Source organism: Ranitomeya imitator, chromosome 6 (assembly GCF_032444005.1).
Source record: "Ranitomeya imitator isolate aRanImi1 chromosome 6, aRanImi1.pri, whole genome shotgun sequence".
NCBI classification, from domain to species: Eukaryota; Metazoa; Chordata; class Amphibia; order Anura; family Dendrobatidae; genus Ranitomeya; species Ranitomeya imitator.
This window is the reverse complement of record NC_091287.1, coordinates 198,343,135-198,356,502: the sequence shown is the minus strand read 5'-3', so window position 1 is coordinate 198,356,502 and position 13,368 is coordinate 198,343,135. Positions and strand designations below refer to the sequence as shown.

The 13,368-nt window shown below is 43.9% G+C and overlaps 1 protein-coding gene across 1 annotated transcript in view; it reads left to right on the top strand.

Moving 5' to 3' along the window:
• TRIO (trio Rho guanine nucleotide exchange factor) overlaps positions 1-13,368 on the top strand; it is a 2,940,676-nt gene that overhangs the window by 1,644,167 nt on the left and 1,283,141 nt on the right.

Below are 13,368 nucleotides of genomic sequence, written 5' to 3'. Positions count from 1 at the left end.
CTGAATTTCTTTTAGGGGGGGCGTTTATACCGTTCCACGTGTCGTAAAATGGATAAAGCAGTTTTATTCTTCAGGTCAGTACGATTACAGCGATACCTCATTTATGTAATTTTTTTATGTTTTGGCGCTTTTACACAATAAAAACTATTTTATATAAAAAAATAATTGTTTTTGCATCGCATTATTCTGAGAGCTATAACTTTTTTATTTTTCTGCTGATGATGCTGTATGGCGGCTTTTTTTTGCGGGACAAGATGACGTTTTTAGCGGTACCATGGTTATTTATATCCGTCCTTTTTATCGCGTGTTATTCCACTTTTTGTTCGCCTGTATGATAATAAAGCAATGTTTTTTGCCTTGTTTTTTATTTTTTATTTTTGCGGTGTTCACTGAAGGGGTTAACTAGTGGGATAGTTTTATAGAGCGGGTCGTTACGGACGCGGCGATACCAAATATGTGTACATTTTTTTTTTTAATTTACATAAATAAATGGATTTATTGGGAAATGTTTTTGTTTTTTTTTAATTTGGGGATTTTTTTTTTTTTACACATTCTATTTTTTTTTTTTTTTTACTTTCTACCATTGTCCCAGGGTGGGACATCTCTGTATTAGATCAGATCGTTGATCTGACACTGTGCATAGCACACTGTCAGATCAACGATCTGACAGGCAGTTTAGCTGGCTTTCCGGCGCCTGCTCTCAGCAGGCGCCGGCTAGCCAGGTCATTTCATGACCCGGAAGAAGTCCGGTGGCCATCTTGGATCCGGGGACTCCTTCCGGGTCACCGGAGCAACGCGATCTCATTGCGTTGCTCCGGTGGGAGAGCGCAGGGAGCCCCCGTCCCTGCGCGATCACCCTCTATGCCGCTGTCACTACTGACAGCGGCATCAGAGGGGTTAAATGCCCGCGATCGGCGATAGCGCCGATCGTGGGCATTGCAGCGTGGTGTCAGCTGTCATATACAGCTGACACCCGCACCCGATCAAAGCGGCGCTCAGCGCGAGACCGCGGTGATCGGTGCGCCTTAGTAGTACTGCTGCTGGCACAAATGCAGTGGTGGCAGCGCAGTACTAGTACGGCGCATGGCGCGAAGGGGTTAAAAAATAATTTATTGAAAAAATCACAAAGGCTGTTGTATTAATATATTCTACTCTCAATCCACTCACTGAAGACCCTCGATCTGTAAAAAAAAAAAAAAAAATAATAAACCAACAATATACATACCTTCCGAGGATCTGTAAGGTCCAACGATGTAGATCCATCTGAAGGGGTTAAAATATTTTGCAGACACGAGCTCCGCTAATGCAGGCTGCTCATGTCTGCAATACCCCGGCGAATGAAGCTAAATATAGGTCAATGACCTATATTTAGCTTCATTTGCGGTGAGGCGCCCTCTGCTGGCTGTTCCTAGATCGTGGGAACTTTCCTAGAAAGCTCCCTTGCTCGAGTTGATATGAGGACAACCAGCAGAGGGCGCCCTCTTAGGATCTCGAGCAAGGGAGCTTTCTAGGAAAGTTCCCACGATCTAGGAACAGCCAGCAGAGGGCGCCTCACCGCAAATGGGACTGTGGCCGTCGCTGATTGGTCGCGGCAGCCATGACAGACAGCTGCCGAGACCAATCATCGAATGAATAACCGTGACAGAAGGCCAGACAGACAGACAGAAGTACCCCTTAGACAATTATGTATATAGATATATACACAGTACTGTCCACGTAGTATATAGCAGCCATGTAGTATCTAGTACTGCCCACGTAGTATATAGCAGCCATGTAGTATACAGTACTGTCCATGTAGTATATAGCAGCCATAGTATAGTAAAGTTGTGACACACATAATACACACAGATTATAAGTAAACAAGTACCAATATTGTAAGAAATATATCATGTGTGTATATTTGGACTAAACTAAAGGGACAACTGTAAACAGAAATCCTAATACTCCACAAAGAACCACAGTCCGTAAATCCCATAAAATATACCTTTATTAAATATACAAAATTATAAAATTGAACAACGGATAAGATACATTGGGACAAATGGGGGCTAGTGAGAAAAACTGTACGGCAGTAAAATACAGGGCTACAGAGTACTCCCCACCATGTCAGCACAACATGTCACATAATATATACTCCAATGAGTGATGTAAACAAGTACACACAATAGAGCACTGATAGATAATACTGAGGCCAGGGACAGTATATTAACAATTTAGGTGCAAGTGCACATATGGCAAAGAGATTTCACTGCATGCCGGCCACATATCAGTATAGAATATAGAAAAGTGTATACCTGATGCTTGCTTATACCACATAATTATGTCACATAATATATACTCCAATGAGTGATGTAAACAAGTCCACACAGTAGGGCACTGATAGATAACACTAAGGCCAGGGACAGTATATTAACAATAAGGTGCAAGTGCACATATGGCAAAGAAATTTCACTGCATGCCGGCCACATATCAGCATAGAATATAGAAAGGTGTATACCTGATGCTTGCTGGCCGGTGAGGGACCTGAGCCGACCCCATTGCGCGTTTCGGAGCCCACACGCGGCTCCTTCCTCAGGGGGTGTGCCTGATAGATGCCGCAACGTCTATATAAGTGTACAGGTACCGGAACTCACCCTAATTGTGAGGCATCCCGCCATGTAGTATATAGTACTGCCCACGTAGTATATAGCAGCCATGTAGTATATAGTACTGCCCGCGTAGTATATAGCAGCCATGTAGTATATAGTACTGCCCACGTAGTATATAGCAGCCATGTAGCCCACACAGTATTTAGCAGTGTGGGCACATCCCTGTTAAAAAAAAAAAAAAGAATTAAAATAAAAAATAGTTACATACTCACCCCTGGGATCCAACGGCGCTGTGGCGATGGGCGCGCGGCTGCCGCCATCTTTCGTTCCCAGGATGCATTGCAAAATTACCCAGAAGACTTAGCGGTCTCGGGAGACCGCTAAGTCTTCTGGGTAATTTCGCAGTGCATCGCTGATAACGGAAGATGACGGCAGGCGCGAGCGGCTCGGCGGACTACGGAGGGTGAGTATAGCAGGTTTTTTGTTTTTTTATTATTGTTAACATTACACTTTTTTTACTATTGATGCCGCATAGGCAGCATCAATAGTAAAAAGTAGTGGCAGTAACGGAGTGCGTTACCCGCGGCATAACGCGGTCCGTTACCGCCGGCATTAACTCTGTGTTAGCGGTGGCTTGTCGGGAGTATGCGGGCGCCGGGCAGTGACTGCGGGGAGGAAGGAGCGGCCATTTTTTTCCGGACTGTGCCCGTCGCTAATTGGTTGTGGCTATTTTGACGCGACCAATCAGCGACTTGGATTTCCTTGACAGACCGAGGCCACGACCAATGAATATACGTGACAGAAAGAAGGACAGACAGAAAGACTGAAGTGACCCTTAGACAATTATATAGTGTATGTATATATATATATATATATATATATATATATATATATATATATATATATATATATATATACACTCAAGTATAAGCCGAGATTTTCAGCCCATTTTTTGGGGCTGAAAGTGCCCCTCTCGGCTTATACTCGAGTAATGGTCGGCAGGGGGTGGGGGGGTCAGCGGTTGAGGGGGAGCGACGACTGTCACATACTCACCTGCTCCTGGCACGGTCCCTGCACATCCCATGGTCTCCGTCGCCCGCAGCTCTTCCTCTGTTCAACGGTCACGTGGTACCGCTCATTAAAGTATTGAATATGGACTCCACTCCCATAGGGGTGGAGCCGCATATTCATTACTGTAATGAGCGGTACCAATGACCGCTGAACAGAGGAAGAAGCTGCCGGCTCCCAAGACCATCTGTCTTGGAGAAGCTGCCAGGGAGCGCGCCGGGAGCAGGTGAGTATTTCATATTCACCTTTCCCCGTTCCACTGCCGCTCCGTCTTCCGCATCCTCTGCAGTGATTGTTCAGGTCAGAGGGCTTGATGACGTATTAGTGTGTGCGCCTGAACAGTCACTGCTGAGAGACGGGATGCTGAGGAGCAGCGGGCAGCGACGTGAGGTGTGCATGTCATTTTTTTTGTTTTTATTGCAGCAGCATTATATGTGTCACATTGTTATATGGAGAGTCTTATGGGGCCGTAATGAACTGTATGGAGCATTATATGAGGCACATTGTTATATGGAGCATCTTATGGGACCACAATGAACTGTGTTTCGGGGTACTGCCCCTCGTCGGTGCAAAGTGGAGATCTGGTTTGACTGATTGAGAGGCATCTGACCGGGATCCAAGAAGTATCGTTTCTCCTTGCGGAGAGTAACATCTTAAGCATGTCGAGGTGAGGAGACTTAAAGCTGCAATGCTCCTATATATAATAATATAATCTTTATTTTTATATAGCGCTAACATATTCCGCAGCGCTTTACAGTTTTTGCACACATTATCATCATTGTCCCCGATGGGGCTCACAATCTAAATTCCCTATCAGTATGTCTTTGGAATGTGGGAGGAAACCGGAGTGCCCGGAGGAAACCCACGCAAACAAACATACAAACTCCTTGCATATGTTGTCCAAGGTGGGATTAGAACCCATGACTCCAGCACTGCAAGGCTGCAGTGCTATCCACTGAGCCACCGTGCTGCCCTATGCAAATTGTCTCTTCAGAGAGGAAGAGGACTAGAACTCTAGTGCCACCTATTGAAAGTAGCAATCCTAACAGTCAATGTCAACCCTTTAACGAGCCTTGTCACTTGACTTAGGATAAAAGCCAAACCAGAATCTCAATTTGCAGGCTGTGTTTCGGGGTACTGCCCCTCGTCAATGCAAAGTGGAGATCTGGTTTGGCTGATTGAGTGGCGTTTGACCGGGATCCAAGAAGTATTGTTTCTCAATCACCCAAACCAGATCTCCACTTTGCACTGACGAAGGGCAGTACCCCGAAACACAGTGTCTGCAAATTGAGATTCTGGTTTGGGTTTTACCCTAAGTCATGTGACAAGGCTCGTTAAAGGGTCAACATTGACTGTTAGGATTTCTACTTCCGATAGGTGGCACTAGAGTTCTAGTCCTCTTCCTCTCTGAAGAGACAATTTGCAGTAGTTTAGAAATAAAAGGAAGATTAGAGAAAGGTCTGTTGTTAGCAGAATGGTTTTCTAAGTAAAGGGGTTATGATGGTATGTCTGAATGAAGAGGGAAAGATACCTGAAGAAAGATATTGATTAAATTATTTAGTTAGGTGAGTAGTGACAGCTTTGGGAGAGAGACTGAAGGAGATGTGAGAGAATATGGTCAATGGTGCAGGTTGTAGGGAGAGAAGAAGCAAGGAGCCCGATCACTTCTTCTGCGACAGGTTCAAAGATGGAAAGTGAACTTAAGGGATCCAGGGTGTGAGAGGATTGTGCAAAAATGTTCTGATGGATGATGTTGATTTTTATTTTAGGAAATAAGTTGCCAGATCGATAACGCTGAAGTAGTTGACTGGGGCCTGTACTTTAGGGTTCAGGAGGAAGTGGAAGGTTTCGAAGAGTCATTTTGAATTGTTGGCTAGTGATGTGAAGAGGGTGGTGAAGTAAACTTGTTTGGCCAGATGGAGAACAGAGTTATAAGTTTTAAGCATAAACTTATAGTGTATGAAATCTTCTGTTAAAAGTAATTTCCTCCACTAATGCTCAGCACACATTGAGCAATGCTGTAGAAAACATGTTTGCATCGTGTGCCAGGCTTGCTGTGGTCAGTATCCGGTCTTTCTGTGTGTAGCCGATGCTGCTACATCAAAAGCATTCTGCAGTTTATTGTTATAATGTGATAGTGCTGAGTCTGGACAGGAATGGAGGAGATGGGAGCTAAAGATGACTGTATATTGTTCAGAATCTAGTGGTTATTGATGGGACGTAGTTTTTTGTATGTGTGATAAGTGGACGTGTCCAGGGTATGGAGACATTTTTTGACAGAGACATTTAATTAAAACAATTACATTAATTTTAACAATTATTTTGTGTTAATTTTTTGTTTATTTTCTTTTACAATTTTAGTAGTCCAACAAGTGTACTTAAAGATGCGATCCTAACGCATCATTAAGCTACCATTAAGCAGACTAATAACTAATTCACTGTTGGTTTTTGGACAAGGGATCTCCAAAAATATTTTGTAAACTTTCACCGACTAATCCACTTGCCCGACCTTGTTAGCATCCTAGAACTGCTCTATCTATAGAATATATATCAGCAGCGCAGCACGTTACACTGCTGCTGGGAGAGTTTGCTACTATACATTAATAGGCAGTAGAGTGGCACAATTGTCTAATCCAGGGGTGGGGAATCTTTTCTGCCAAGGGCCATTTGGATATTTATATCATCCTTTGAGGGTCGTACAAACGCTGCCCACAAAGTACATCCTGACTCTGGCACTGGTTTCAGGACATAATCTTTCATTGAATGCCCTTCAGTGTTCATTTGGGAACACTGCATGTATGTGCTAACAGAGCAAGAAGAAATTAATGAGCTTGTGGCAATCAAAATACAGCTCCTTGCCCAAGAATGCGGTCCCTGAGAATCTGCTCAAGAGCCTGATAAAAGGTCTTTGAATTTAAATGGCCCTGGGGCCTGAGGTTCCCCACCCCTGGTCTAATCCTTCTAATAATAGCTGACCGTCTTTATGGAGACAAACTGCTTGTCAATAAGACCAATGGCAGTAATTACGGTCAGCTTGTCTATACATAGACGTAATACCTTACATCCAATACCACAACTACAAATGTGGTCAGTGACCACTGAGTTTATTTTAATATTAATAATAAATCACAGATCATTTATTTTAGTGGTCTCTATTAAAAGTAAAATTGTATGCAATTTACTCCAATTGGATTAGACTACTAACTGGGACCTGATGAAGTGACGGAGGTTCTGTTTCCACCCTCCCCTACCCTTTTTTGATTGACAACTCTGGCTTGATAGAACCAAAGAAGGTGGAGATTGTTGAAATCCAAGCAGGTGGGGTGTATCTAAATGATTGGCCGTGCCATGATGTACCGAGAACCTGTGCTTGGTTTGAACAGTCATTCTGTGATTACAGAGTCCATATTATCATGCTGCCTTTAAAGTGATTGCTGACACATTAATCAGTTATTACAGTACAAAGGACTCTCGACCTTTCAAAATTATCCTATCTTTTCTAGATATTAGTTGTGAGTGTAATAACTGACAAATACAGCCTGGCAGGAGAATGCATGCGTATCTCCGCTGAGAATTCATCTCCATTGTATCCATAAACGAGGTACATGCTGATGAATCAGAAGTATAGAGTAGCTCAGTGAGGCTGCTTTTATGGCCACCACATGCAACTGCAGCCTTAAACCTATGTTCACACTTTGCATTTTTCACAAAGGTTTTTTTATGCCCCATTTAAGCTGCTCACAAAAAGCATGTTGTTTTGTCACTTATGCATGCTTATAAAGTTTAGGGCATGAAAAAAAAAAAAAAATGATACAACTTTATCAGGCTTTGGCACCTAGAATTCAGGAAAACTGATACCTGCATTTTTTGCTTAGTTTTTGCACCACCCATTGCTTTCAATGGGTGAAAAACTCTGAAAGAAGTGACATGATTCATTTTATAAAAACCAAGCTCTTATGACAAAACAATCAGTAAAAAAACCAAGGTGTGTGCATGAGATTTCGAAAATCTCATTGACTTTGACTCATTGACTTTGCTGGTACTGTGACACACAGCAGAAAACTTGCTGAAAAAAAAAAACGCTGAAAAAAACTCAACGTGTGAAACACAGCTGAAAATTTGTTAAAAAAAAATGCAATGTGTGAACATAGCCTAAATGTGTATGCAAGGGTGCATGCACTGTCTCCGGCGGAGACGGACATGCTGTGCTGAGCTCTGCTGCCCGTCAGAGCCCACTTAACCCTTCTCAGCGACCAGAGCGCGGTAAACTCACCATTTTCGGGATCTGTGTGCCTCAGTGACCAGGACGACTCGGGATGCCAAAGAAGGGAAGCGCAATACAATCAGCGGGCCGCACTATTAGGCCGGGGTCACACTAGACCGTAATACGGCCGAGTACAATGCGATAAAAATCGCATTGCACTCGGACCAATGTTACCATATGGGGCCGCTCCCACCAGCCGACTTTTTGTCGGCCGGTTTCCTCGGTCCGAGACAATTGCAGCATGCTGCGATTGTCTCGGACCGAGGAAAACTCTCGGCTCACTCGCACCCATATAAGCCTATGGGTGCGAGTGAGACAGCGCACACCACTCCACTCCGAGTGATGTGCGCTATAAGCGGACCCCAGCAAATAGAGGAGATGGAGAAATTCATTTCTCTTCCTCCTCCGCAGCTGTGCTCCGATCCTCCCTGTGCGAGAGAATCGGAGCACAGACGCATGACACTCGGCTCCTGCTCTGCTACAAGCAGGAGCCGAGTGTCATTAGCATATTGCATCCGATGCTATCGCATCGGATGCAATACGCTAGTGTGACCCCGGCCTTACGGACCTCCTCATAAGCGGCTCCTCTTCCAAAATGGCCACCACATTGGCACGAACAGCAGCCTCGGCATCGCATGGCGACTGGGACACAGAGTGGGACGACATTTCCCCGCAGGCTGCAGCGGTGATATCGACTGCAGCCCTTACAAGGTCCCTGCAGGAAACTTTTCGTGAGGAACTCACCTCAGCTATGCAAAGCATATAGTCCCAACTGCAGGATATTGCACAGCGTACTAACAGCCTAGAGGAGAAAATGGATGTCGTCTCAGATGCACTTGAGGAAGACCAGGAGACCCTTAGGCTCCATACTGATCGCATTGCCGAGCTGGAACTAAGATGCGAGGACTACGAGAATAGATCTAGAAGGAGCAACATACGGATCCGAGGGATCCCTGAACACGTGGTTGCCCTTAAAGATACAGTGATGGCCCTCTTTGTGGCCCTATTACCAGATCTAGACCCCAACCTTCTCCATATCACCAGGATACACAGAGCACTGGGTAAGCCACGACCTAATGATATGCCCAGAGATGTGATACTAAAGCCACATTATGAGGAGACTCATGATCAGATACTGCTGGCAGCTAGAGATCACTCTGTCTTGCCTGGCCTGCCCGATTCGGTACACATTTATGCTGACATTGCGCCCTCTACATTAGCCAGGAGAAGAGCCCTCAGGTCGATCACAACCTCATTACAGGCGGCCCAGGTTAAATACAAGTGGGGCTTCCCTTTTGCCTTTATTTTTACACATAAATCTCAGATGTATACCTGCCGGTCATTAGAGGAAGGGACTCAGGCCCTGAATAAAGCCAGGATTTCGGTTTCTGCGGAAATACCTTCCCTCCCACAAAGAAAACCCAGGCCAGCAAGGGAATGGATGAACTCCCCCAGAACAAGAAGCCAAAACAATCGGATCACCTGACTCCCTGAGTCAATAACATAATTTAATGGGACGCTTCGTGCTTTCTCAGTCATTTTTGTGGGCCCAGCGAATGGCTCTATTCTGTTCCGGGGCTGGGTTGCCTGCCGATTACTGATTGCAATTAAGTATGTTAACAGTTAATGTGCGGTCTACTTACAGTTGACTTGTTTATCTCTCTCTTATCATGCATCCCCTTCCCTACTCTTCTCTTCTTCCCATCCCACCTCCCCTTCCTTCCCTCCTCTATCCTCCGCCTCTCCTTCCCACCCCCCTCCTCTTTAATTTTACCTTGGACCCAATGCTTGACAGCAGTTCGCAGAAACGTTCGGACATATCGAAAACTGACAGGAAAAAAAATTCTCCAAATGTTGAAAGTAAATTGTCTGGCGGATGTCTGGAGGGAGCTAAATGGTTCTCAGAGGGGACATACATATTTCTCTCCTGCACAAAAGTCTTACTCTAGAATAGACCTGCACCTCACCTCCTCCAAAACACTCCCTTCAATTCTATACTCTCGACATATAGTTTCAGCTTAGTCGGACCACGACGCCATCCTATCCGTGTTTAACTTTAATACCACCACTTCTAAACTGTATAAATGGAGACTGAACGAATCCCTTTTAACTGACCCATCCGTCCTATCCACCCTAAAGGACGAACTCAACTTATATTTCCAAACTAACAATACTAATGATGTGTCTCCTGGAACGTTGTGGATGGCGCACAAAAAATTCATAACGGGTTCATTGATCCAAATAGCCTCTAACAAGAAAAAGCAAAGGTCCGAACTACAATTGCGTCAAGAAAATAAGCTTTCAAAACTAGAACAGGCAAACCAGATCCTCCCATCACTTTATTTAATTAAGCAAATCCGCGACATTAAATTACAGCTTGATACTATCTTAACAAATAGATCGGAAAGGGCTCTGACATGGTTTAAATCTACCTTCCATAAATACGCTAACAAACCAAGTACTATGTTAGCCCACAAACTCAGAAACATAGAACTCTTGAACAACGTTTCCTCCATTAAAGACCCAATGGGTCGCATTACTGCCCACCCAGATGTTATCTATAAAACGTTTCAACAATACTATCAAAATCTCTACTCTCTTCCGCAACCTCCATCTCCACTATGCCTTCAAACCTACCTCAAAGACCTGTCACTCCCTAAGGTTCCTGACTCGGACATGGAACAACTCCAACTACCTATTATTTCGGATGAAATAAAAACAATACTTAAAAATTTAAAAAGAAATAAAGCCCCTGGGCCTGATGGGCTCACGGTGCTATACTACAAAAAATTTGACAACATACTTACACCTCACATACAAAATTTCTGTAACGCACTGCTAAATGGAGCCCAAATGTCATCTGAATTCTATACTGCCCATGTTACTGTTATTTCTAAACCGAAGAAAGATTATCTTTATCCTAAGAACGTCAGACCCATTTCATTGTTAAATGTAGATTTAAAAATTTTCACTTCTAATATCACGGCTAGATTGAATAAAATTCTTCCTGACTTGATCCAACGAGATCAGGTGGGATTTATTCCCAAAAGGCAGGGTCCTTACAACATTAGGCGGAATCTTAATCTAATACATCTAGCGAACCATTCCAAACAACCCCTACTCCTTCTAGCACTTGACATAGAGAAGGCCTTTGACTCGGTCTCTTGGACCTACCTGTTTGACGTTATTTCAGAGTTTGGATTCCCAAGTAGTATTGCCACGTGCCTTAAACTACTATATGACCGCCCCACGGCCTACCTGAAACTACCAACAAATCAGCCGACACCTGTTCACATACGACGTGGTATGGGGTGTCCGTTATCACCGGCCCTGTTCGCATTGGCCATGGAGCCCCTAGCTGAGGCTAATAGAACTAACCCCAACATTAGCAGACCCAAAATCGGAGGAGAACAATATAAAGCTAGCCTGTTCGCAGATGATCTTCTATTGACTCTAGTCAATCCTGTTACCACGCTACCAAATCTTTTTGCTGTCCTACATGAGTTCGAACTGATATCGGGCCTCAAGATCAACGTAGACAAATCCGAAGCCCTGTTCATAAATACTCCTAAAGAAACACAAAACAACATAATAACCCAATTCAAGTTTACCAGAAACGAGCAGCTCTTAACCTACCTTGGCGTCAATTTAACATCCCATAGGTCGACCCTATTTAAATGGAACTATGATCCTTTAATACGAAACCTTAGATCTGATCTAACTAGATAGTCCACCATGGCTCTATCCTGGCTTGGTAGGCTGCATGCCAATAAAATGGTCTCTCTGCCTCGCTTCCTATATATCTTCCACTCATTACCCATCCCCCTACCCTCCAGAACACTGCATGATATCCACAGCATGATCTCCAAATTTTTATGGCAGGGGAAAAGACCCAGGATTCGGCTAAAAACCATGTTCATCAATAGGAAATTAGGAGGTATGTCGTTACCCAACTTTACACTTTACTATAAGGCAGCCCAACTGGCTCAGCTAATGAATGTTAATGCCGACAAAACTGTTGAACCTAGATGGGTTGGACTTGAATCTTCTTTCCTGACTCCATTTACATTATCGGGTCTCATGTGGTCATTACAGAAGCCCCAGAAGGGACTTCATACAATAGTTCCATTCTCAGCCCATTCCCTGATGCTATGGAGGAAAGGAAGATTTAAATACTGTTTACAATCTAAAACCTCCTTATTGACCCACCTTTTTTACAACCCCTCTTTCCCACCGGGGTTAGACCCTCACACTTTCCATTGGTGGAAGTCTAGGGGTTTGGCCAACCTCAAACATCTTACCACGCCATTTAATATCCTACTTACTAAACAAGAATTTATGCAAAAGTTTACCCCTCCAGCTTCAGAGATATTATGTATAAACCAAATCTTCCATTTCGCTGAGCAAATCTTGCGACATAGTCACCCATCGCCCCACTGGTCTGGAACAAAAATGTCTGAACGACCCATTGGGTAGGGGAACTATCTCTCTAATATATTTATCCTTAAATACTTTTCCAGGAGATGAAAAGCTCAGTTATATGACACAGTGGGATAGGGATTTCAATATGACAATGACCCTGGAGGAGTGGCAAAAAATGTTGCTGTTCCTTTTCCAGTGGCAGCCTCCAGACCTCCTCTGTTGAGACATCCATTAGGCTGCTACATAGGACATATCAGGTCCCGACCAAGTTACATGCTATTTACCCAAATATATCAGATCGATGTTTTAGGGGGTGTGGTGCTCTGGGAGACATGAAGCATACATGGTGGGATAGCCCAATTGCCTCTACATTATGGCTAAATATTAATTCTATAGTGGAGGATTTGTTCGGTAGAACGATCTGCCTAGACCCAACTGTGTTTCTCCTGGGAGCTAAATACCCTGGCTTCTCCAACAAACTTCACAACCTATCCAGCCAGCTGTTCCTGGCCACCAAGTTGCATATTGCGACGAGATGGAAAACAACTTCCCTCTCTCTTCCAATAGTAACTGACAAGATGAACACTATTATGCTCTATGAATGAATTCAAGCCACTAGACACGACTCATGGGAAATCTTCTATCAAGTCTGGAAACCATGGATCGAAAGGGACGCCAATATTAACCTTGGCCAGGTCCTCACGCTTTCACTCTGAGGACAATACGAAATGTGGCGGACTCCCCCGGACTTGTCCTGTACCCCCATTCAATGACTATGTTTTAATACAGTTTAAGATCTCTTACCCTCCCCCCCCCTTCCTCTCGTCTCTTTACCCTGTTGTCTTTGTCTCTCTGTTTTAGTGTTTAAATCTGTTAAAGTTAAGATGGAATATGATTACTCTATTGCAACGTCCCCTGCGTGGAACTGTGTTTTGAGATCCTGTTGTAAGAATTTCTTGGTTTTCTGGAAATAAAAACTTATTGAAACTAAATGTGTATGCAACCATACTATTATAAGAGAATTTT